At 38.9% G+C, this 26,336-nt stretch overlaps 1 long non-coding RNA gene across 1 annotated transcript in view; it reads left to right on the top strand.

Annotated features, from left to right (window-relative positions):
• Window positions 1–26,336, top strand: part of LOC141585603 (uncharacterized) — a 111,562-nt gene that overhangs the window by 57,781 nt on the left and 27,445 nt on the right. The window contains exon 2 of the long non-coding RNA XR_012519159.1: window positions 8,779–8,833. This is a non-coding gene — a long non-coding RNA (uncharacterized LOC141585603). The remainder of the gene's footprint in view (window positions 1–8,778; window positions 8,834–26,336) is intronic.

The raw sequence follows: 26,336 nt of genomic DNA, 5'->3' as shown, positions 1-26,336 counted from the left end.
TCTGCTGTCCCCCAGGGACCACCATGTATGCTGTCTGGACTGGAAGCCAAGATTGACTGCATGTGTGCCATATGCATTACATCAAGAACTATAGGATTTCTGGCAAAGTAGAATCTGTGCTGAGGGTGGACAACAAGGTCTCTTCCATAGTTAACAAAACGTTCTGAACTATAATGATAGGAACAACAGGGTTTTAGTACCTTCAACCACCTTTTTACCACTACCACACAGTTTCTATGATACCTTCAATCCTTTCATAGAAATATCTTTCATTACGAAATTAAAGACCTGAAATTTTCAGAAGTGCAAATGCTGTCCAAAAGCTATTCACACTAAAGTACACAAAATCAATCTGCAGGCAATAAATACATAACAAATTAATGAATAACAAATGAAATCAGATCCGCCTGATTTTTTATAGCATGGGGTAAAGCAAAACGTATTGCTATTGCTAAGGGATATTTTGATATTAGCCAATGTGTTTTTCACTCACCATATTTCCTTTTTGCTATGTGACTCCTCCCTCAACTTCAGACAGCAGAAGGTAGCTGCTTCTAAATCCTTGGAAAAGGAAGGTCACAACAGACAACAGAGAACGACAGAGTCCATTTTCATTCTGCTTTTGAATTTCAAAATAGATTTTTAAAATTCCTGGCATAGACAATAGATTAAGAATGGGTTTTTGAGGAAAACAAGCTAAAATTAATGCTATAAACATTTAATTTTGGGAGACAGCGTAATACCAGAGTGAGTTTTCCTTCCTGTGTTAGTCTGCTAGGGCTGCCACAACAGAATACCAGAGACTAGGTGGTTTCAACAACAGAAATTTACTTTCTCTCAATTCTGAAGCCTGGGAGTCCAAGGTTAAGGTGTTGGCAGTGTTGGTTTTTGATGAGGCTTTTCTTCCTGGCTTGCAGACAGACGTGTCACTGCTGTGTCCTCACATGGGTTTTGCTGTACACACCATGGGCTCCTGGTATCTCTTCCTCTTCTCATAAGGATGACAGTCCTATGGATTAGGGTTCCACCCTTGCGTGTTCAATTAACTTTAGTTACCTCCTCACAGGTCCTTTCTCCAAATACAGTCACATAGGGGTTAGGATTTCAACATATGAATTAGGTGGGTGGGGGGAGACAATCCAGTCCATATAACTTCCTTATACTTGTTAGATCAGCTTTGTCCAAAAGCAATACAGTGTAATTTAAATTTTTGTAGTGACCACATTTTTTTAAAGTAAAAATAAATAAGTGAAATTGTAATGCTATACTTTATTTAATTCAGCATGTCTAAAATCTTATCTCAACATGAAAGCTATACTAAAATTATCAATATTTTACAATCTGTTCTTCATACTAAGTCTTTGAAATTGATGTGCATTCTCACTTTCAGTACATCTCAATCTGGGCTAACCCACATTTTAAGAGCTCAGCAGCCACATGCAACTAGTGGCTACTCTATTGAACAGTGAAGTGTTAGATAATTCTCCAAGCTGAAGAGAGGGAAGGGTCAAATGAGAGGGTGACTTCAAGATTTGGCTGAGGCCCCAGAATGGGCAGTTGAGGGAGGAGTCACCACTTAACAGGTAGGACCAGGGTAAACAGGAAAGAGGAGAGGGCAACCAGGTATGTCTAAGGCAGCCCCCTAAGACTCCATAGCTCCAGAGGGACACAAGAGAACATGCAACAGCTTCACATTTTCCTAAGAAGGGTGAGGACGTGGCTCAGGGAGAACCATCACAGTCAGGATAAGGGAGCTACAGGCACTAGGACTGATGACTATGGGGACATTAGCAGTAAACACCAGCCAGGAGAGGCACTGAGGGACAGGAACCCAACACTTCACCCCAAATCTCCCAGAACTTAGATGCTACCTAGGGAGATGAAGGGGAAGGGGGAAATTCTGAATTTATGGAGTTAATCAGAAGTTATTCTTTTAAAAAACAGAAGTAAGATAGTCTACTGAACCATATTTCTGTTATCAAACAGAATGGAAGCTTGAAATAGAGATTTAAAGTTCAGTAATAGATTTTTAAGTTGAGTTTTGTGAATTGAAAATATAAGTCTGGCTACTCTGGATCTGTGCAAAGGGAGCAGTAACTACCAAGAGCATGAAAGGGTTCCTCCAAGAGCAGGGGCTTTCCAGCCACCTGGCAGGGTGGACTCCTTCAAGGACCCATGCCCAGGCAAGCAGAAAGATTGCTGACCTAGGAGGAACCCTGGGGCCAAGCCTCTGTGTACACTATTCATTCTGATCTTAGTATTTCTCCCTATGCCTTAATTCTTCTCTGCTGTCTCCATATTGACTCCTAGAATTTTCCTTCCCTCTTCATGGGTTCCTTGAGAGTGGGGGATAATGGGAGGCCATTTGGACTGTGAAGATGCTGGACTTTAGTGCCCCGAGGTCAGAAACAGTACACAGCAAAAAATAAAGAACTTCACCTAGCTCTTGATTTGATTTGGTTGGCTTCTCTGACTCACACTGGCTACTTCAAAATTTCTAGGTTGTGGCTGGTTGCCTATTCCCTGGCACAAGCCTTGTTAAGACTTTTCCCGGGGAGGAAGCTTCTGGGGAATAAAGTTTAAGGGGGCACTCACTCTCAAGCTGCCCCTGAGAGTGTCTCCTTTAATTTTGCACCCAAGGTGCCTCACTCGCCTCACCCTAGCTTGGGCCTCTCCTATCTGGAAATAAAAATTCTTCCAGCCCTTGAGCCCTCCTGTGATCTGTCATTGTTCCCCAGCATCCCATTCTCACCTTAATGAGCACATCCTGGCAGAACGCTGCAGATACCACAGTGCAGCAGACCAACCCTGGTTATCATCTACCGGTGTGGGGAACAGAGGAAACTGCCAGGAGGGTTATTTTTCCAACTTTATATTGTAGAATTATGGCACTTTGTTCCTAGAAGTGACTTCAATAATTATATAATTTTATGAGCCTACTAATATGGAAGAGTTTGAGTTTGTGTTAGTCATTTTGTTTGTTTTACCTTGGAGATTCTTAGAGGACTATTAAAGAAAGTACCTCTGTAACCATGTTTTCCAGAGGAAAAGTCATTCCTGGGACTGTCACCTGTTGGGGGAAAAATGGTAAAATCCATGTATCCAGATCAACTAAAAACCTAGAGCTCCCAACGGTCAGTGATAGAATCATCACAGCATTGGTAATAAAAGAGCCATCACTAAAACAATATGTAATGAAGCCATTTACATTTCTGTGGTTGGGTTCAAGCAAATATCTCCCTGCCTTTAAGGACTGGACAATACCAAAGTAATAGCAAAATAAATAGATTGAAATTTAAAATTTTGAAGTTCATAATTTGATTATGAAATCTCCAGAAAGCTAAAATAAATAAAGTCAAGTAGGGCATATAAGTCTATATCCAAGCTTCATTAGAGACTGACACACTATTGCTCAGTGAGTCCATCATAGCAGTTTTTCCTCCAAATACCAGCACCTGGGCTCTATATTTAGCTAAGTAAGTTTCCCAATCCTAAGAAATCCCTTCACATATGATGATAATGAGAAAGCAGCTTTTTAATATTCTATCTATCCTGAATATTGTGATCTAATAACATTCAGGACTTGTAGACTTCAAAGCATTTTATAAGCACTTGATAAAATATCCTTCACAATCTACCTAAGTCCAAAAATAGCATTATAACATTGTATGGGTGGGATCTGATGCACAGACATTAAGTAGCCTCATCAGCAGCAGAGCCAGGATTTGGACCCAGACATTCTAGTTTCCTAGTCCAGTGACTACCTCATGTGGGAAGCCTCACATCCTCTGCCAAAAAATGAGTCAACTGACTAATCTAGTGGCAGAAACATCAATACACTAATTCATTTTCTTTTCTAATTAATTTTATAAAGACTGAAGTATATCACACTAGAGTGGTCAAACAGAAGTGTTTGAATTCATATTGTTTTATACACACACACACACACACACACACACACAACATGTATGTTAAATTTCTCAGCTGCATAAATTTATTTCCATTTAATCTGAATTTTCCAAGAAGCCTGACCTTATGTGAATGTATTTTTGTTGTTTTTTTGTGTTTTTTTGTGTTTTTTTTTTTTTTTTGAGACAGAGTCTCACTCCATCACCAGGTGCCAGGCTGGAGTGCAGTGGCACAATCTCGGCTCACCTCAACCTCCGCCTCCAGGGTTCAAGCAATTCTCCTGCCTCAGCCGCCCGAGTAGCTGGGATTACAGGCATGTGCCACCATGCCCAGCTAATTTTTTTGTATTTTTAGTAGAGACAGGGTTTCACCATGTTGACCAGGATGGTCTCGACCTGTTGACCTCGTGATCCACCTGCCTCAGCCTCCCAAAGTGCTGGGATTACAGGCGTGAGCCACCGCGCCCGGCCTATGTGAATGTTTTTAAAGAGGTAATTTAATTCAAAATATTAAATTAAATGAATTAAATAATACAACCTAATTAATTTTCAGAAAACATTCTTAAAGGATAGTTTGAAGAAAAATTAATTACAAAGGGGGCTGTCAATAGTTGCTAAGTAATTTTAATTATCCATTTTTCAAAATTTCTGAATTATACTTCAGAAAAATTAGTACATACCCCATCTGTAAAATAGCTTTGAATCCCTTGAAGACTATATGGTTCAGATTTTACCTAATAAAACAGATTAGTTCTTCTGTTCCTGGAGTCTTATTTTTTTAATTCTAAACGTACAGTATGACACAGCTTCTGAAATAGATTCTGCTGGTGTTTCCTTTGTTGTTATTCAAAATTATTGTCAAATTATCATATGGCCTAACATAATAATTTTTTTTTTTTTGAGACAGAGTCTCACTCCATCAGCAGGTGCCAGGCTGGAGTGCAGTGGCACCACCTCGGCTCACTGCAACCTCCGCCTCCTGGGTTCAAGCAATTCTCCTGCCTCAGCCTCCCGAGTAGCTGGGACTACAGGCGCGTGCCACCATGCCCAGCTAATTTTTGTGTATTTTTAGTAAGACGGGGTTTCACCATGTTGGCCAGGATGGTCTCAATCTCTTGACTTCGTGATCCGCCCACCTCAGCCTCCCAAAGTGCTGGGATTACAGGCATGAGCCACCACGCCCAGCCAATAATATTTTAAATAAAGTTGGCATTTTATTTATAATATGATGCTGGAGAGTCTGCTTATTAACTCTAAATTTGAAGCATCAAGAAATCAAACACAAAATACCACAGTATTATTTATTAGCCATATAGCAAAGATTTACTACCTTCACTTAGCTGCATAATTATTCATCCAAACCAAAGACATATTCAGTTTAGTCATCAGAGAGGTTAAAAGGCAGAAGTCCTCTTGCCAAGAGAGAACAGTAAAGTGAATCAGAAAATACTGTTTTAATAGCAGGGACCTATGCTCAAGTGGATATGGCTAGAAGTCAGATACAGGAGGACATCCATTTATGGGGAGAGCTTCCACTTCTCTCTCATACTTGCAGTTAGCATCAAGCCTCATATTAATACAAGAATTGAAAGAGGAAGCTAAAGTGGTGGCAAGGGAGCCTACTGTACACAAAACAGCACTGTGTGTGTCATTTTGAAATCAGTACAAAAATTTAAAAGAAGAATGAAGAACAAAAGCAGCCTTTTATCAGTTTACTTAAGGGCAAACACTTAAAAATCACTGGAAAATCAGATAAATCAATTCTGGGTAACAAATTGGGAACTCTCTACCTTTTTTCTTAAGACACCCCTACCACTGGCTCATTTGCAAGGTGAAGTAGGCTGTTCTGCAATTATAAAACCAATACAACATTAAATGTTATCATTCCAGGAGCAGAATTTGTCTTCATAATCCACAACTGCTTCAGTTGTCCCTTGGCTATGTCTGCGGAAAGGCACTATTTCACTCTGGCCAAATAAATTAATATATCTACATCTCATTTTGCTTTTCTGTAAAATGTTGGTCTTCCCAGAAGCTGCTAGAAGAATTTATTGGATAATAATTGCAAAAGGCTTTCAAGCCTGATGTAGTCGCATGCTAAATAATAATGATTAAAAATAGGATATCTGGCTGAATGTAGTGGCTCACACCTGTAATCCCAGCATTTTGGTAGGCAAAGGCAGGAGGATTTCTTGAGGCCAGTAGTTCATGATAAACCTGGCCAACATAGCAAGACCCCATCTTTACATAAATAATAGAAAGAGATATCCTTCTAAAGAAAACTGGAGGAGAAAAAAAAAACTACTTTAGGATATATCTGAGAATGATTGAGATTCAGAAAAAAACTTTGGCTTAAATGTTCTTGAGCAACTAGTGGATGGTGGGAAAGCTCTTCTTTTCCTCATTTTAGAAAGAAATACGGAAAGTTTTAGAATATAGAGGAAATTATTTATAATCGAAATAATTTTTTTAATAGGCAAGATTACTATTTTTACTAGAAGTTTCGATTTTTTAAAAAAGAGATTTCCCAAAATATCCAAATAAATTAATTAAGAAGGTTTTTTAAGTTTTTTATTTTGAGATAGATACTCGCTCTGTTACCTGGGCTGGAGTGCAGTGGTGCAAATATGGCTCACTGAAACCTCAAACTCCTGGACTCAAGTGATCCTCCCACCTCAGCCTCCCAAGTAGTTGGGACCAAAGGTGTGTTACCACCATGCCCAGCTAATTTTTAAAAATTTTTTGTAGAGCTGGGGTCTCACCATGTTGCCCAGCCTGGTCTCAAACTCCTGGGCTCAAGTAACCCTCCTTTATACCTGGCCTCCGAAAGTGCTGGGATGACAGATTTAAGCCACCACACCTGGCCTAAACTTCAATTATTTCAAAAATCACCTGGGTTCCTTGCATGATTTCCTGGGTTCAGCCACACCCAAAAATAATAACCAGGATATAAGAAATTAGTTCAAATAAGTTATGATTATTATAAGAGGAAAACCAATATTAATTAAATTCAGAGAAAGATCTACAAAACAGGTTGTGACAGAAAACACTGGCCTCTGGAGTCAGAGAGACCTGGGTTGGAAAACTGGCTCTGCCACTTGAGAGCTATATGGCTTTTGGCAAATTACTTAACCCTTAAGTTTCCATTTCCTCACCTGTAAAACAAGATAATACCTTCTTCATCGGGTTGCTGCGAGGATTAAATGAGATTACATTTGAAGAGTGCTTTGTTCAGAGTCTGGCTGTCCATTAGGCTCGAAAAATAGTGACTGTTCTGTTTTAACTGAATTCATTACCTAATTGTAAAATGTAATGATCCTATTTGAAAAAATCTTGTCCAGTGGTTAATTAACACTTTGAAAGACTCTAAGCAGATCAAGACTACAAGTGTCAAAGATAACTCTTAAGGAATAATTGTTCTTTTCATCATAGTTTTTAAGATTACATTAGTATTTCATGAATTTTATGTAGTATACCCATTTTACAAGTTTTCTCAATGAAAGTATCTTTGTTATGTGTATGTATGTACGTCTCTGCGTGTGTGTGTGTGTGTGTGTGTTTATTCTTTTTTGACATAGAAACACTGACAGACAGTCTGTGGGATATTTCATGTATTTTTAGGATGTTCAAGATGAAAGATCTGAGCTCTTACCTAGTCTAATAACTTCTCCTTACAGATGAGGAAATGCAGGCCAAGGGAGTTTGGGTAACTTGTTCAAAATCACACAGTGCTAGAATCGTGAATGAAACTCACATCTCTTAACTACCAACTCAGTATTCTTTTAGTACCTTTAAATAAGACTTAAAAGGCAGTCCAACATACTGCTACTTTTTAAAAAATCCTGATAAGAGAATTTAAATGTCTCCTCCTTAGGAGAATCATGTGTTATACATCTTTGTGTTCACACAGGGCCTGGCATTCTTTGACATAGTGAGTGCTCAATACATATATTTCAAATGAATGAATAGATTTTTCTTAAGGCTATAGTTTATGTGATTCTTTTTTCATTTTTGGTATAACTTAACAAAATGGAATTTTGCTTTACATAATTATTAGAAACTACTTTAAGTTTATGATGACATAAGTAAATGAATCTGGAATTTAAAAAAAATTATCTGACATTTATTATATAACTGCCAACATGGATGATACATACTAAATTTCCTTTTTCTAAAGAATAAAGGCTTTTTTTTTTTTTTTTTTTTTTTGAGACGGAGTTTCACTCTTGTTACCCAGGCTGGAGTGCAATGGCGCGATCTCGGCTCACTGCAACCTCCGCCTCCTGGGTTCAGGCAATTCTCCTGCCTCAGCCTCCTGAGTAGCTGGGATTACAGGCACGCGCCACCATACCCAGCTGATTTTTTTGTATTTTTAGTAGAGACAGGGTTTCACCATGTTGACCAGGATGGTCTCGATCTCTTGACCTCGTGATCCACCCACCTCGGCCTCCCAAAGTACTGGGATTACAGGCGTGAGCCATCGCGCCCGGCCAAATAAAGACTTTTTTAAGCTTTGCTTTTCCTTCTGCCTATGACTTCTTTATTTAAATTTTTATTGTGGTAAAATACAAATAACTTAAAATTTACCACTTTAACCACTTTTAAGTGTAGAGTTCAGTGATATTAAGTGTATTGGCAATATTGTGCTGCCATCATCAGCATCCATCTTCAGAACTTTTTATCCTACCAATAAACATTAAACAGTAACTGTAATTCCTCTTTTCCTCCCCCAGCCTCTGGCAACCACTGCTTTCTCTATCCATGAATTTGACTATCCTGGGTGTCTCAAATGAATGGAATCTGATCATGCTTTCGTACTTACAAAACAATTGCCTGAAATTTTCACATTCTTTTCCTTATTTACATTTAGGTGTTGAACTGTGTCTCTGGAAGGTCACATATCCTGACAAAAACTGGAAAATAAGGTAATTACAAAATGTTGGCTTAATTATAGCACAACTGAAAGGATAAACGTACAATTTTAATCAGAGAAGTTATACCCATTGACTTGCATCACATTATTATAATTACAAAATAACCATTCCAACTGCGACAGTATTGCACAAACACTAAAATTTATTATTTTAAACATAATATAATAACATGGGGGAAATGTTTATATTCTAATATCTCACTAGAAAATCAGCACTTATTGTCATGTGGTTTTATCTATTTAATAAAAGGATTCTGCACAGAAAAAGGGCAAAAAGGGAATATACCAAAACAATAGTAGCCTGGTTAGGATGATGTGAGCACTTCTTTCTTTTTTTTTTTTTTTTTTTTTTTTTTTGAGACAGAGTTTCGCTCTTGTTACCCAGGCTGGAGTGCAATGGTGCGATCTCGGCTCACCGCAACCTCCGCCTCCTGGGTTCAGGCAATTCTCCTGCCTCAGCCTCCTGAGTAGCTGGGATTACAGGCACGTGCCACCATGCCCAGCTAATTTTTTGTATTTTTAGTAGAGACGGGTTTTCACTATGTTGACTGGGATGGTCTCGATCTCTTGACCTCGTGATCCACCCGCCTCGGCCTCCCAAAGTGCTGGGATTACAGGCTTGAGCCACTGCGCCCGGCCTTTCTTATCTTTAGTTATATTACTTCTGCAACAGAAAAAAAAAAAGTTTTTATAAGTAAAATGAATTCTATAAAAGAAATTCTAGTGAACATCTGTTATTCATGGCAGCCCAAATCTTTTGAGAAACCACCCCATATTTTGATAATTCTCCACATTGTGTATCTTGTCTTCCCAACGTAAATTCTTTTTTTTCTTTTTTTGAAACTGAGTCCCACTCTGTTGCCCAGGCTGGAGTGCAGTGGTGTGATAACAGCTCATGCAACCTCCACCTCCTGGGTTCAAGCGATTCTCCTGCCTCAGCCTCCTGAGTAGCTGGGATTACAGGTGCCCACCACTACACCCAGCTAATTTTTGTATTTTTAGTAGAGATGGGGTTTCACCAAGTTGGCCAGGATGGTCTCGATCTCTTAACCTTGTGATCCACCCATCTGGGCCTCCCAAAGTGCTGGGATTACAGGCATGAGCCACAGCGCCCAGCCCCCAGTGTAAATTATTAAAAGTTAACATTTCCTAATCTTTCTAGCCTCTAGAGTCAAGAGTTAGATCCTATCACTTAGTTTCTGGCTCCTAGTTGCACCTGATGAAAAACCACTGGAAAAATAGGCAGAATATAGACATCTATTCTGCTGACCCAGGTGGTTCCAAGGTCATGGTTCTGGGGTCAGCAGTTGGAGCAGTAGCTTCCCCATTGCAACAAAGATAATTTGGTTCTGGCTCAGTCTAGGACCTGTTCTTTCAACCTTTCCAATGATTACCAGGCTTTCTAGTCTCCTTTATCAAGTCCCTTCTGATATAAATGAGCCAGAGTTGAGTTTTCTGTGTGCAACTAAAAATGCTGACATATAGAAAGGCTAACAACACTGGGATTTGCCTAAGAAAAGGTGAATGAGGGATGACATTATGAAAAAGAAGATCATTCAAACACAAGATTCTAGATTAAGTGAATGTTGAGACTTTATCTTAACTGCAAAGGGACATTTTCAAAATAAAAGATCTTTCAGTGAGCAAATGCCACGAGTGTTACGTCCAAACCACAGCATTTAAGAGTATGACTCTGTAGCTCTCACTTCTGCTGCTGCAGCCACCATGAAGTTCTCCTGTTCCAGATGATGCAGCTACAAGATGTCAGAGTATCCATCAGCCTGGGTCCTTGAAAGACTGTATGGATGACAGCCTCTTTCTGATACAAATAAGATATAATATGAACAAGAAATGAACCTCAGTTATGTTAGGCCAGAGATTTGGGGGACAATTTGTTATATGGCATAGTCTAGCATGGCCTGATTAATACACAATAGCATCTAAAACAGAACGTTTTTAGCAATCTGAATAAATAAATATGTTTTTAAAGTTTAAAGCCTTGTATGTCTTAAAGACCATTTTATTCAGTAAAAATAAAGCCAGCACTTCGGGAGGCCAAGGCAGGAGGATCACTTGAGCCTAGGAGTTTGAGAACAAGCTGGGCAACAAAGCAAGACCCTATTTCTACAAAAAAATAATAATAATAATAATAAATAAAAATTAGCCAGGAATGGTGGAATGTGCCTGTAGTCCTAGCTACTTGGGAGGCTAAAACAGGAGGCTCTCTTGAGCCCAGAAGGTTGACGATACAGTGAGCTATGATTGTGCCACTGCACTCCAACCTGGACAACAGAGTGAGACCCTATCTCTAACAACAACAACACCAAAAGTAAATCAGATAAAACATGAATTAAGGATTTATTGTCATTTTGCATTAAGCAAATATATGCAGCTTACTTGAAGGCAACATCAACAACAAGAAAAAAAATGTGGCACAATATGAAAAACCCTAAATATTGAATGATGTCAAAAACAACATAAAGATCATGCTTTTCAATTTTCACACCAAAAAAAGAATTCATAATGCATATTAGTTTCCTTAAAACAACACCCCCCAAAAGAAGTATGCAATAATACAAAAAGTAAACCATTTTTATTTAGTGTGAGATGGTTATCTGCAGAGAGAAGTATGAGAAAATTGCTAACACAATTTGTTGAAATTGCTTCTAGCAAAACTAAAGGAGAGGTGAACGCAACACTCATTTGAACAGATCCATCAATGCCTGTTTGCTTTTGTAGTCTTTGTCCTTTTTGAATGTCTATTTTGGCCTGCACAGCAGTGAGTTTTTGCTCAGTTTTAAATGATCTTTTTTTTTTTTTTAATGTATGAAACATTTTTTCCATTTGTAATAGCTACTGACAAGGTTATTTTCTATTTGTCCATTATAATCTGTCCTACCTTGTCTGCATGGCGTGATCTGCAATGCTGGGCCAACACTGGCAGAGGGAAACATCATTACAAGTCTGTTGTTTGGCTTGTATTCAAACAAAGAGTGTTCGAACATCTTAGTAAATGACACTTTACTACATCTGAATGACTATAAAGTATTCTTGAAAAAGATGGTTTGGTTTGGTTTTATCTATATCACATGTAGAATAAGAAATGAAAGTAAAGTAGGAAAGATTTCTATCGAATATAAAGAAGGATTTACAGGCTTCCAGAGTGAAAATATCAGAATGAATTATTGAAAGTGAATGCCTGGTCTTTTGTCAGGCACATCATTAAGAAAGAGTAACTTTTCTAAAGGTATAAGACTAGGTCAGATACTCTCTTACAGTCCTTTCCGGTTCAGTGGTTTTATAATTGTGACTAGTATCACATCCACATTTTCTCAGCTTCTCTTGTTTTCATTTATATCATTTACTATCTCTGGTTATTGACTGGTGGGGCTAGGGGTCTAAGCCCCTTCTCAGGCCAAGTGAACACACATAAACACACTAGGGTCAAACAGTTCTTAGGAATTATCAGAGACAAATTCCAATCTGTATGAATCTGATAGTGGAAAGAAGTTCACCATTGCCCTCCTTATTGAACTGCTTCGTCTCTGAGCATGATCTGTGAGCACAGACCTCACTGATCAGACCTTGATAGTATTCCTCCATGGATGTTCCCTGGGCAATGGAAAGTGTTCTTCCAGATACCTTCTCTCTCATCACACTACGGTCTTCTCCCCTGCCGTCAGTGCTTTCACTTCTTCTCCCTTCCCCTATGTTATCACTACCCTCCCTCTTCAGAAGTGACCCTTCTCCAGCATTAGCAAGCCTTTGGCCTCCTCCTGTGGCCTGGAAATCCTGTCAGTCCCTGGCACAGGCTAGGAATCACAACCATTCTTCCACTTGTTCCTGTGGCTGGATGAGAGGAGAGGGAAGATTTATATCCTGAAAATAGAGATGTGGTCAGAAAACACTACCTGGATAAATTTGTTTTCTTTTTTTTTCTTCCCTCTCTCTTCTTTGTCCAGCCCATTAAAAAGGTCTTGCACAAGAGAGTTAATCTCCTGCTAACAGCTTTCAACAGGTCCATGTGTGGGAGTCATATTCCCCTTGCTGCTATAACTGATCAATGAAAAGAGCACCACTTCTCTCCCAACCTTGTATAACATTGCAAGACTTCCTTCTAGTAGGGTTGAGAGAGAGGCAACCTCATCGCTCATATAAGGTATTGTTTTGAGGGTTAGCAAACTGTGATTATGGCCTGTGAGCCAAATCCAGCCCACTGACTGTTTTATGAGAAAAGTTTCATTGGAATTGTTATGTCCATTCATTACCCTGTTGTCTATGACTGCTTTTGCACTAAAATAACAAAGTAGGGTAGTTGCAACAGTGACCACATTCCACAAAACCTAAGATATTTACTCTCTGGTTCCTTACAGAAAAGTTTACCAATCCCTGATATAGTGTATCATGTCTGTTAACAAAATCAAGACCACCAAAACCAAAAGATCCACCTTAGCTGCTGCTTTCAGAGGTTTTGAATAGTTGTGGGATTTTTGTTTTCTCTTGAACAAAAGATTTAGGCTCTAGAGAAGTTTCTCCTTCCATATTCCTTTCTCTATACCCTGCATGTTTTTATAGCGGCTAAAAGAATTATATTCTTTTATGATATGGCAGAATCTATCAGATGTAATGATCTAATGTTTAAGTTAGGTGAGAAAGTCCGTAACTTGAAACCTTGGATTGTCTCCCAACTCCCTCTTCATATCCCTCTATCCATATCCAACTGGTCACCAAGTTCTGTAAATTCTGCCTTCTAAATGTCTCCAACCTTAAATCCCCTTTCTCTATTTCCAGTACCCTACTTAAAGCCCTTATCTCTTATATGGAACTAAATCATTGCTCTCCTGCTCACTCTCCCCAAGCCATCTCATCCCTACTAAGCCATTGTCACTGTATTTATACCCCCCTCCCCAAAAATGACTCACCATATATATATACCCTCCCCTGACACATGCACATCATTCTCACCACATGTCACCTCTAATCTCAGAATTAGGGCTTTTACATCATTAAACAGAACCACTATTTACTTAGTCACTTAAATCAAAAACCTAGAAATCATCTTTGATTTGTCATTTTTCTTCATAACCCACACTGAATTAACTCTAATTAATTCTAAGTAACTAGCTCAAATTAATTCTAACTTGGCAAGCCCTATCAGCTCTGTCTCAAAAAATTTATAGTAATCCTAATAGAGTTAAAGAGGGTCTAATACTTAACACTTATATTCCCATCTCCAGTTAAGAACCAACTGAAAATAGACACAAAAGTCAGACAAATGGGGACAAATGGGGGTCAAAGTATTACCTTTGTCAGTATTAGAGCTAATATGGACAGCACATTCTTCTGTCTGCATGTGAGAAGGCATTCTAATAGTGAACTCACAGACAGGCTTCCTACTCAGCCCCAGATGGCACGAACCACCACAGACTTCCCTGTGCAGGGCAGAGAGTGCCTTCTCCTGTAATACTTGCAGCAGAGGAATAAAGCAGGCTACACATTTTTGGATGCAGGCAGACAGATCTTGAGGAGGGAGGTGGTGGGAGGAGCATGCTGGCATTGTCAAGCATTGACTATATGGGCTGTAAGTCTGACAAGTTCTGGGAGGAGTGAGTGATGATGAGTAAAGAGGCAGGAATGTTATAAGCAAGTCACAGGAAAGAAGATTTCCCTCGTCTGTAATTCCCGCAATTTTTGTTCTCTTACTCCCTTTGACTTAACCATTAACTAGTGGTGTGGCTGAGTTCCATGGGGGACAAGATTAAAAATCTACTTGGGCAATCCTCATCCCATCTTCAAAAAATTATCCCTCCAACACCAACCACAGCTGTTCTGAGATGCTGGTGGGCAGTGTTTTATTTTTACCCCCATGGACTCTAAAATGGGTCAGAATAGCACGTTGATTAAATTAATTCTAAAACTTGCATCCAAACTGAAAATTATTTCTCTAATTTCCTTTCCCAAACTATGTCCAGCCACATTGTCTAATATAAGGTTTGGCAACGATTAAAATAACAGTATAAAAATGCTCCAATAATAAAACCGGCAACAACAAACAAAGTCCCGGATTTGAATATTAATTGCCTTCTAAAATGGATTTTCCTGGGAGGAAATTAAAGTTAAAAATTAAATCTCCATGCAAATGAGTCCAAGGATTTTAGAGGTCAAAAGAATCAAAGTCCAAAATCACATTCTCATGAACTTGGGAGTTAAAACCCAAAGAAATTGAAGTTTAAATTTTATCCTCCCCAATTTCTTATTAATACTTTGCCTAGTGTCAGCTAGAATGGCCTGGGGTGGGGGTGGGGAGTAGGCAGCTGCAACCTGGGCTATATTCTGTGGAATAAGTGTAGGTCCTTTAGGGCTTTAGAAGTTAAATACATCTCTACTATGTCCTGTGTTTAAAGGCTCCAAGATTTAATTGAATGCTGAAGACTATCCCAGCATGAGCCCTGACCCACCAAATCCAGAAAGCAAGCCAATCTTGCTATCATACAATAAAAAATTCCAGAGCCCAGCGTTAGTATTGTCAAAGGCTCTAGCAGAAATTCATTGGTACTGGTTGGAAACAGGTCAGACCAAAAAATAACTTGGTTTAACCTCTCCATTATGCAAGTTATTCTGGGAGAGTTATCTGAAGCTCACAGTCTGAAATTACAGTGAATCTTAGGAACAACTTCTCATTTATTAGTTAGTTTTGATACCATATATCTCTGTATTGGGGGTGATGCTGGAGGAAGGTGGTGGGGACTCTGCAAATAGCCTTCTTTCTAAGATAGTAACACTTGAGACATCACAATCTTCTTGCAAAGTTAGAAACTTTAACTGGTGTCAGCCCAAATGACCAGGCTTTATTTGAGGCGTGTATTCATTAGGATTCTCTAAAGGGAAATAACTAATAGGATAGATATATATATCAAAGGGAGTTAATTAATGAGTATTAAACTCACACAATCACAAGGTTCCACATAGGCTATCTGCAAGCTGAAGAGCAAGGAAGCCAGTCTGAGTCCCAAAGCTGAAGAACTTGAAGTCCAATATTTGAGGGCAGGAAGCATCCAGCATGGGAGAAAGATGCATGCTGTGGGCTAAGCCACTTTAGCATTTTCACGTTTTCTGCCTGCTTTATATTCTAGCCACACTGGCAGCTGATTAGATGGTGCCCACCCAGATTGAGGGTGGCTCTGCCTTTCCCAGCCCACTAACTCAAATGTTCATCTCCTTTGGCAACAACCTCACAGACACACCCAGGATCAGTACTTTGCATCCTTCAATCCAGTCAAGTTGACACTCAGTATTAATCATCGAAGACACCCTCACCTTTCTATTCTACCTATTCATAATCTAATTTTCCATTTTTCCTTTGAATCCCATGTTTCTGGCACTCCAAAGCAGAACTGAATGTGAGCCTCGTCAACAACCTGTGAGCAGAACTTTTCAGGCCTGAGCCTCAAAGAGTGCTTCCCTTTCCACTTGTCATGAAATTGCTTAGGGCTATAAAATCTGTTTAGGGAAGGAATTTTTGCCTAGTTATCACATTTGATTCAGTTGAAGAATTAACCTTAGCAAATTTCCAAACTGGATGACTCTTGATGCTTCAGAGTTTGTTTGCAGTGGTTTATGAAGATCAATTCCTCTCCAATGGGCTTCTTGATTTACCATCTTTTCTCCATTTTTTAATATTCCAGGCCTTAAGTAGCATTGCTGTCTAGTGAATCTTTAAGTGAAGTACTAGCATATGCCTCTGGTGCTTCATTCCCTCTGTTGTTAGTCTTTCCTTTCCAGAAAGACACAGTTGAATTTCTAAAAATTTAAATCACTTCTTAATTGCTTTGATTCCTTTTCTAACACATATAGGGCTGAAATTAAGGGCCTTCCTTCCTCCCTATTTCTCTTTGCCTTCTGGCCCAGAAAATGGTTTTTCTAACATATTCCTCTAGGTTTGGTGTATAGGGCTCCACCATAGTGAGAGATATGAAATCAGTAAAGTCTAGGGCTACCAAAAGCTACACTATTCAAACAAAATCTTAGCAACTTTCTCCCACCCTTGTTGGAAAGATCCACCTGGGAGATATTATCCCAACAAAGCAATATCCAATCTAGGCCTAGACTTGGCTGATTATTGTTCTGTCTGGCTCTCCATTTGTATTTTTCATATCTACTGTGCCTTCTCTTAAAATGCTAACTTTATAAATTTCTCTAAGAGATGCCCTCATGGAACAGGCACCATCTGCATTAACTGTCTGTCTCCAAATCTAACCATTTGGCAACTATTTGAATATTTTTTGCATGTCTGCCTGTTCTTCCCCACTCAAATCTCCCAAAATTATCTGTGACCACATGGTATAGCCACACCAGTAGTCAAAAGATTGTTCCAATTGCTCTTACTATGGATTCTTCACCCACACCTTTCAGAAGCCTCTCAGTTTCCGAATCTGGCTTCTTGCAGGCAAGGGGGCTTCACCCAGAGATCTTATCTCTTTTCATTTGTTTCCATTGTGCCCAGTCACTATTCCTGAGCTAGTAATAGTTGAAACATCTTCACCTTTTCTAAATTCCTCTTTATAAACAATTCGACCTGTTTATACCTCCTACTACTTTTGGGTGGTATATCCATCCTGACCTCCAAGGGCTCATATTGACCTTCCTAGATGATTCATCTTGAGCTAAGAACTCACTCTGTTTCCTAAGAAAAGTTTATTCTCCCTCCAGCTAATCATCTTGTCTTCTTTTATTTTGTCTTTATTTTTCCATTTTCTCTGCTCTTATAGTCAGACTGAAGTAGAAGTTTCAAATTAACCCAATTCCTCTTCGATTTCCTGAGGAAACTTCATTACTTCGGATGAATTATCCAGGCACAGGCCTTTGAGTTATTTTTCTACCTCAACCCAAGAAAATGGCATATTCTCTTTACCTTGAGAGTTTCCATTCTTGCCCATTCCATTCCACTCATTTATTAATAAATTTACTAATAAAATTTTCCATCTTTTGTGAGTGGGATTTGCAATCTGGTTCTCTAAAATCTAAGGCCATGGTCAAAATTTATTAAACAAATCCAGAACTGCTTAAGACCACATGATAGGGCTGACCCTTGAGTCTATAGACAATCCTCACAAGTAGTTGTGCCACAATTTTCTCTCCTGTACTCAAAACAATATAAAGTGAAATAAACTTTCAGACAACTAACTTAACACTGCCTACCTAGAGCTGTCAATAATAATGTAAAGCCAGAACCTTGTCTACCATCCAAGCCATCATCTTCTGGTCTGGATCATCACAATAGTTTCTAATTCATTTTCCTGTTTCTCATCTTGTCTCAATAGTCCATATTCTACATAACTGCTACATAGTGATCTTTTAAAAACTTACATAAAGTGAAAGGATGCTAACAAGAAAGTGAAAAGGCAATTCACAAAATGAGAGAAGAATTTTGTAAATCATATATCTGGTAAAGGCCAAGTATGCTGAATGTATAAAGAACTCCTACAACTCAACAATAAAAAAGACAACTCCATTTTAAAGTGGGGAAAGGACTTGGATAGAAATATCTCCAAAGAAGGCATACATATAAACAGAAAGCACATGAAATAATTTTCAACATCCTTAGTCATTAGGGAAATGCAAATTAAAACTAAAATGAGATAGCATTTCACACCTACTAGGATGGCTATAAACAGAAAACAACAGTGTTGTCCAGGATGTGGAGACACTGGAACCATCATACGTTGCTGCTGGGAATATCAGATGGCACAACCACTTTGGAAAAGAGTTTGGCAGTTCCTCAAAAAGTTAAACGTAAAGTTACCATGTAACTGAGCAATTCCAGCCCTAGTTATATGCCCAAGAGAAATGAAAGCATATGTTTATATAAAAACTTATATATGAATACTTGTAGAAGTATTATTCATAATAGCCAGAAAGTGGAACAGCCCAAATGCTCATTAACTGATGAATGGGTAAACAAAATATGGTATATACACACAATGAAATATTACTGTGTTATAGAAAAGAAGTAAATTACTGTTACATGCTGCAACATGAATAAACCTTGAAAACATTATGATAAATGAAAGCAAATAGACAAAATAGACTGTATGTCTATTTTTGAAATGTCCAGTATAGGCAAATCCACAGAGACTAAAAGTAAATTAGTGGTTGCCAGGGGCTCAGGGGAAGGTAGAAGGGAGAGTAACAGTTAAGAGATAAGGTGTTTTTGTGGGAGAATGATGAAAATTTTCTGGAATTTGTGATGACGTATATGCATGCATTGTGAAATGCTAAGAACCAATTAAATGTATACTTTAAAATACTAAAGTTTATGTTATATGAAGTATACCTCACTTTTTTAAAAGATTTAAATCAGATCATGATCTTCCACTGATTAAACTTTTCAATAGCATCCTGTAATACTCAAATAAAATTCAATCTCCTTACTTTACAAGTTCCTAGGTAATATGACTTTTACCTCTTCTATGTCACCCCTCATCATTCCCCTTACTATCTGTCCCCCATTTACATTACATTGCAGGCTCACTGGTGCTCCTGCTTCCAACTCTTCCAAGGTCTTTAACTTAACCTTTCTCCTGCTTGGAGTATTCTCTCCTTAGGACTTCTCCTGACTGCCGCTCTCATCATGGAGGTCTCAGGTAAAACCTCTTTAAGGAGGCTTTCTTCATCATCCTTATCACTATCATATTAGCTTGCATTATTTTCTTCAGAGTACATATTACTCTCTGAAATTATTTGTTAACTCTGTTCTGTGAAAATATACATTTTCTGAGGATAGAGATTTTGTCTATCCTGTTTGCTACTATAACCCAAGTGCTGAGAACAATGCCTAGCACAGAAGAGATGCTAAAAATATAATTATGAATGAATGAATGAGAATTAATATTTGTACATTGGACATTTGGATATTTTGATGGTATTTGGTGTGACAGAGCTGATGGTTTTGATTCACATTCCTGGATGCATTGAGGCCATAAGTATAGCATTTAGGGAGAATGTAACAAATAGGAAGGTTGGGGAAATGTTTTCAGATTTCTCAAAGATAGGGTTCTGTAGTTGCAGAAACTATTTTAAAATGTCCAAAGCTTATGGAATAAGCTATATGAATCACTCAAAGTAATTCATGATTCTGTTTGTTCCCTGAGATGAGAGTTAAGGTGCACATGCTTAATATGGATGCATTGGAAGAATGTATCCAAAGTATACATTACTCTAGGTCATGAGGCAGCGTGGTGAGGCAGCACAGCGAGGTGTCCCTGTGACTGCACTCAGTCCAGTCTTGGGACTCGTGTTGTCTTCCTGGAAAGGGACAATAAAGAACAGAACCCCTGTAAACCACAGAGAACAAGAAACGTGTGCTTCAGGGCTCAGGAAGAGGGCAAGCTGGGAGAGAAGGGTGGCAAGAAAGCCTTTGAGAATGCAATTAAGAAGCAACCATGCACGTGCCAGTGTTGGGATGTCAGGGCAGGGGGAATCACATGGCTGATAACAGAAGAGAAAATGAGGATACCAGGAGCTAGAAGACACCCTCTGAAGCAGACCCCCTAAGGGTTCTATGAAGGATCTGAGGCCTGGGGTCTCCATATTTTACTAATAAAGACAGAGCCACACACTGCTACTTTGTCCTGATGGCCCAGCAAAATGTGGGTTAGCCAGATAACATAAAGGACAATGCTTTATTCTCTTATTCAAACGAGGAAAATATCCTGTTTTTATTCTGTGATGATCCATGAATCATATATGATATAAATTAAGTGGAAACAACATGGGAGGGAAAAACCATCTGTATATTTTGGAGAGTTTAATGATCTCAGGCAACAGAAATCCTTACCTCTAAACTAAGCCAGGTAGAAAAAGAATGTGAAGACAGTATATGTTTAGATTATCAAATAAGGAGAAAAGTTATTGAGGTAGGGAAAAAAAGAGAAAAAGGATAATGCTTTGAGATACATATATGTGTACCAGTTTGAACAATGAATAGCATGCAACACTGCAACTAAAAGTGATTTTTAGAAAGTTTAAGAAACTGAGCAGAACATGATGTAGCCCAGCTTACCCAGACAAACTGAGGAAATCATTATCTAGGGATGTCTTGGGTCGCAGATCAGATACATTTCAGGTTGTAAGAAGGAGACTAGTGCTGGCTCATACTAGGTTGAATTTCCAGAACACCTTGCTAGGTGGCCTCCCCTGTCAAGCCACCCTGTCACTCTGTCGCCTACCTAATCTACTTGAAACAGGTTTTTCATCACCATAAAACCTTCTACACCTTCCCATGTCTTACGAAGTCAACTCTGAACACCGCCTGGCTCTTCAATCCCATCCTTCCTATTCAAACCTCTGTCTTAGTACTCCCCAGTACCTCTTTTTCAGGCCTGCCTCTCCACTGTCCTGCCTCTGGCAAGATGCTGCCTGTGTCTGACATGTATGCCATCTTCTCTCTGATTAGTCAAATGTCATCCTTCTATCAAGATCGAGCTTATAGTTTAGTTCCACCATGGGTCTTTCCTAATTGTTCCTTTCTGTTAACTCCTAAAACCCAATTGCTCAATTCTATTGTCATGTATTATTCATAATTGCTTTACATGTATTAGTGCCAGGAAATGAAAGAGAAGAAAGAAATTAAGAAAGAAAGAGAAAGTCAAGAGGGAACTCCCACTTTAGAATCCAGTTTGGAGGTAGGTGCTGCTGGAAGGATAGAGGAAGCACAGCAGAGCTGTCCTGGGAGCCTTGGGTGCAGGAAAGGAAGTAGGGTTGGTTGTAATGAGCACTCTGCTTCCCATGTCACTTAGCAATACATTTTTAAATATATTTTTTTAATGCCAGTTTTAGGTTCAGAGCAAAATTGAGTGGACCGTACAGAGCTCTCCTATACCCATTTCCCCAACACACATACAACCTCCTCCCCACCAGCTGCATTGTGTCTGCACTTCTGACCTACAGAAAACTTCTGACCTTCAGAAAACTTGTGAACTATGTGAGATAATAAATGGGTGTTGCTTTCATGCTACAACGTGGGTGAACCTGGAGGACATTTGACTAAGTGAAATAAGCCAATCACAAAAAAAGGCAAATACTGTACTATTTCACTTACATGAAGTATCTAAAGTAGTCAAAATTACAGAGATAGAAAGGAGAAAGGTGGTTGCCTTAGACTCTGTTAACTACCATTTTATCGTCACTTCTGTGAGTTCAGTTATTTTAGGTGCCACATGAAGTAAGAACGTGAGATATTTATCTTCCTGTGCTTGGCTTATTTCACTTAGCATAACGTTCTCCAATTCCAGCCAAATGAATAATGCTACAATGAACATGGGAGTGCAGATATTTCTTTGACAAGCTGACTTTAAATTTGGGGGATAAATACTCAGAAGTGAGGTTGTGGGATCATATGGTAATTCTGTTTTGAGTTGTTTCGAGTAGCCTCCATCCAGTTTTTTATAATAGCTGTACTAATTTACATTCTCACCAACAGTGTACAAGGGTTCCTTTTTCTCCACATCCTTGCCAACACTTGTTATCTTTCATCTTTTGGCAGTATCCGTTGTTACAGGTACAAGGTGATATTTCATTGTGGTTTCCCCAGTGATTCGTGATTTTGAGCATTTTTAAATATATCTGTATGTCTTACAGAAATGTCTATTCAGGTCATTTTTATTTTTCTTGCCCTTTTTATTTTTATTGTTTTTTTTAACTTTAATTTAATTTTAAGTTTTGGGATATATGTGCAGGGCAAGGGGAGCCACATGGTTGACATCAGGAGGGAAAATGAGGATGCCAGGAGCTAGAAAGGCACCCTCTGAAGCAGACACCCTAAGGGCTCTGTGAAGGGTCTGAGCCCTGGGGTCCCCATGTGCAGGTTTCTTACATAGGTAAACATGTTCCATGGTGTTTTGCTGCACCTATCAACCCACCACCTAGGTATTAGCTATTTTTTCTGGTGCTCTCTCTACCCCTGTGCCCCCAAAACAGGCTCTAGTGTGTGTTGTTCCCCTCCCTGTACCCATATGTTCTCATTGTTCAGCTCCTACTTACAAGTGAGAACATGTGGTGTTTGATTTTCTCTTCATGTGTTCATTTGCTGAGGGTAATAGCTTTGAGCTCCATCCATGTCTCTGCAAAGGGCATGATCCCACTCCTTTTTATGGCTTTGTAGTGTTCCATGGTGTGTATGTACCACATTTTCTTTATCCAGTCTATCATTGATGGGCATTTGGGTTGTCTCCATGTCTTTGCTGTTGCGAATAGTGCTGCAGTGGACATATATGTGCATGTATCTTCATAATAGAATAATTTATTTATATTTCTTAGGGTTTATACAAGGTAATAGAATTGCTGAGGCAAATGGCATTTCTGAAACTGCCTTCACAATATTATAACTGAGGAAATTATGCCAGTGAAGGAAATCAGACCTAACCAAATCCATCTTGCTTCTAACCTGTAAGCTGTCCTTGTTTATTTCTGGAAATAGGCCAAACTAACTTTGGGAAGGAATTCAGTTTATGGTTTGACTCTGAAACAAAATTGATAACAGTCATTTCCCTTCTTGCCTGGGGACCACTCTGCCTTTGCAGGACTAAGAAATTAGCTACAAGATTAGATATTGCAGTTTAAGGGTTATGCAACCTCTGGCTGCAAGAGTCTGAAGCTCCGCAAATGGAAAGAACATCACTATTGTAAAACCTAAGATGAGTGCTTGAGATATTTTGTAGACCTTGTACTCAATGGATCAGTAATCTAACTCAACAAGTAATCTAACTGGTTGAGTTAGACCCAGACCAGTAATCTAACTCAACCGGTTCTGCAATCCCACCCAAAAACAGAAGACAGCAAGAAAACCTCTCTTCTCACGCCTAAGATTTCATCTCCAACCTGACCAATCAGCATTCCCCACTTCCCAATCCCCTACCCACCAAATTATCTTTAAAAACTCTGATCCTCGAATGCTCAGGGAGACGGATTTGAGTAATAATAAAACTCCTGTCTCCTGCACAGCGACTCTGTGTGAATTACTCTTTCTCCACTGCAATTCCCCTGTCCTGGTAAATTGGTTCTGTCTAGGCAGCAGGGAAGGTGAACTCACTGGGCAGTTACATTTCTGGTTCTAGATCTTTGAGGAATCATCATACTGTCTTCCACAATGATTGAACTAATTTACATTCCCACCAACAGTGTAAAAGTGTTCCTGTTTCTCCACAGCCTCGCCAGCATCTGTTGTTTTTTTTACTTTTTAATAATCGCCATTCTGACTGATGTGAGATGGAATCTCATTGTGATTTTGATTTGCATTTCTTTAATAATCCTGATGTTGAGCTTTTTTTCATATTGTTTTGGCCACATAAATGTGTTCAATTGAGAAGTGACTGTTTATGTCCTTTGCTCACTTTTTTTTTTTTTTTTTGAGACAGAGTTTCGCTCTTGTTACCCAGGCTGGAGTGCAATGGCACAATCTCGGCTCACCGCAACCTCTGCCTCCTGTGTTCAGGCAATTCTCCTGGCTCAGCCTCCTGAGTAGCTGGGATTACAGGCACGCACCACCATGCCCAGCTAATTTTTTGTATTTTTAGTAGAGACGGGGTTTCACTGTGTTGACCGGGATGGTCTCGATCTCTTGACCTTGTGATCCACCCGCCTCAGCCTCCTGAAGTGCTGGGATTACAGGCTTGAGCCACCGCGCCCAGCCTGCTCACTTTTTAATGGATTTTTTTCTTGTAAATTTGTTTAAGTTCCTGTCAATGGTAGTTTAATGGGAATAGCATTGAATCTATAAATTACTTTGGGCAGGATGGCCATTTTCATGATACTGATTCTTCCTATCCATATGCCTGGAATGTTCTTCCATTTGTTTGTGTCCTCTCCAATTTCCTTGAGCAGTGGTTTGTAGTTCTCCTTGAAAAGTCCTTCACTTCCATTGTTAGCTGTATTCCTAGGTATTTTATCCTCTTTGTAGCAACTGTGAATAGAAGTTCATGATTTGTCTCTCTGCTTGTCTGTTATTGATATATAGGAATGTTTGTGATTTTTGCACCTTGATTTTGTATCCTGAGACTATGCTGAAGTTTTTTTTACCAGCTTAAGAAGGTTTGGGGCTGAGACAATGGGGTTTTCTAGATATGGGATCATGTCATCTGCAAAGAGAGATGGTTTGACTTCTCTTCCTAATGAATACTCTTTATTTCTTTCTCTTCCCTGATTGCCCTGTCCAGAACTTCCAATACTATGTTGAATAGGAGTGGTGAGAGAAGGCATCCTTATCTTGTGCTGGTTTCCAAGGGGAATTCTTCCAGCTTTTTAGCAATATATCTTAAGTGTTCAGAATTATAAAAAATAAGAAACTTACCATGTGATGTTCCAGATAATGGAAACATGCAACTTCTCAGGTCCTCATTCCAGACCTACTAAATCAGAAAGTCTGGATGGAACCCAGCCATCTGTTTTAATAGTACTCCAAGTGATTAAGATGTGCAGTAATGTTAGAGAATCACTGCTTTTGAGCACTGGAACTTTTCTTAAAAAGTACTCGTAATATGACACATTTCTTTAATAAATTACATACTTCCTTACCTCTGGAACAGAATGTGCTAAACATAAAGTGCTCTTTTCTCATGGGGCCAGTCACCATGGTGAACATCATTTCTTGCCCAGTGCCATTGTAACAAGCAGCACCCCAGACAGAACACCCAGATGCCATGCTGCCAGGGCCACAGTCCATCTGGTCACCTCATCTGGGCAACTGACTGCAACTGTCAATGTGGGTCCATTCAGCTTTGATTGTTATCTATAACAATACTGGAGTTCTTCACTTGGGGATTTATAAAAGTGATTCAAGGGCCACTTGAAACTGGCTGAACCACAGTATAAAAGAAAACCTATGAAGTTCAGGAATTATACCCACACCAAATACTGCAACAAACAGTGCACAGAGGCATTCTGGGGTCATATTCCATTGTCTTGTCACAAAAGAAGTGGTGGAAAGTTTTAGGAAATGTTTCTATTCTTAACTGAATTTCACTTCCTAGATTATCCAGGTTTTACTGACCCTCCTGGAAGTAACACATTCTGTTCTTGTTGCATATCAGTTTGCCCAAGAATGATTGCTTTCTTATAAGCCATTTAAAAGAATTCTCAATTCTTTTAAAACTGCCATCACTCAATGATTCACCAAAAATTGGATAAATAATTATCTTATTTGTTTTTATTACTCTTTCATAAGTATATGTATAGCTCACATTTATTTCTATATTTAATATTAGAAGTGTTTGGAGTCTTTATTTAGAAGTTTAGTGATTCTTTTGTGACGAGAAATATACCTTAGGAACTTAACTCTTATAAATATCAATTACCCTATGGTAAAACTGGTTTTGTTATAGGTTATTTTGCTTAAAGTCAAAGTTTGCAAGAGCCTCTTGACAACATTAAGTGAGGACTTACTGTATACAACATTCTGCAAAAGGCAAAACTATGGAGATAATAAAAAGATTAGTGGTTGC

Source organism: Saimiri boliviensis, chromosome 9, assembly GCF_048565385.1.
Source record: "Saimiri boliviensis isolate mSaiBol1 chromosome 9, mSaiBol1.pri, whole genome shotgun sequence".
NCBI lineage: Eukaryota > Metazoa > Chordata > Mammalia > Primates > Cebidae > Saimiri > Saimiri boliviensis.
The sequence above is the reverse complement of the archived record's forward strand: the minus strand, read 5'-3'. Positions and strand labels throughout refer to the sequence as shown.